General features: G+C 57.5%; 1 protein-coding gene across 1 annotated transcript in view; it reads left to right on the top strand.

Moving 5' to 3' along the window:
* CACNA1E (calcium voltage-gated channel subunit alpha1 E) overlaps positions 1–901 on the top strand; it is a 435,061-nt gene that overhangs the window by 38,700 nt on the left and 395,460 nt on the right. The gene's annotated exons all lie outside the window — the stretch shown is intronic.

Here is a 901-nt window from a genome sequence, read left to right as displayed (position 1 = left end):
CGTCTCGCCCAGGTGGGCACCTGGGGAGCAGGTGCTGTTGGGCACTTGGGGCCGGGGGGATGGTCTCTGCTGGTTCAGAGCAGAGGGACCGAGGGAGAGAAGCGAATGCGAAGGGATGTACATGGGACCTGAGGAGCTCTTACAGCGAGGACACTGGGCTCGAGATTAATTCAAAAACTAACTGAGGAGGCAGTGGACGGACGTGGAGGAGGAGCCTGAAGTGGCCGCAGCCACAGAAAGAGGCTGTGAGGAGAGGCAGGCTGTGTGTGGGGATGGGACCCTGAGAGGCAGGAGCCAGTAGTTTTCCATTTCCCGGGATAACTTTTCCTCCTGAGAACATGAGGCCTCCCCTCTGCGGCAGGATGGCTGCTCTTACAGCCCCTGAGGCTGGGCAGGGCGCCGTGCCCACTGTGCAGATGCACCGAAGGCTCGGAGTAAGCCACTGCCCCAGGGAACAGCTTCAGTGATGGGCCCAGGGCTCCCGCCCTCATCAACTTGGCCCGGGGGATGGCTTCAGTGAGTTTGGTAATGGCCAGAGAGAGGACACCGTCTTTTTTTTTTTTTTCATGAGAGGTTGGGGAAGTGGAAGAAGTAGAGAGAGCTTATAAAAGAGGACATGCCTTGTGTGCTATCTGACGATGTCAGTTTGATTCGGTCCAACTAGACACGTGTTGAGCCTCTGTGTGTCCTTCCTGCTGGAAAGAAGGGAATCGTGGGCTGGGCAGAGAAGGGGTCTGAGCATGTAGACACCTGCCCATCATCAGGGGTGTGAGTTTGAGCTGAGACTGGGGGAAGGGCAGCAAGGGCTCCCCGTGGCTGCTGACAGCTGTGTGCCTGTGTGCAGTGAGAGACTGGAACTCAGGGTCGGCTGTCTAGAGGCCATGGGTTCTATTTTCTTCTG

The sequence above is a fragment of the Myotis davidii genome, unplaced genomic scaffold (assembly GCF_000327345.1).
Source record: "Myotis davidii unplaced genomic scaffold, ASM32734v1 scaffold591, whole genome shotgun sequence".
NCBI classification, from domain to species: domain Eukaryota; kingdom Metazoa; phylum Chordata; class Mammalia; order Chiroptera; family Vespertilionidae; genus Myotis; species Myotis davidii.
Note: the sequence above shows the minus strand (reverse complement) of the source record. Positions and strands in the feature narration are given on the sequence as shown.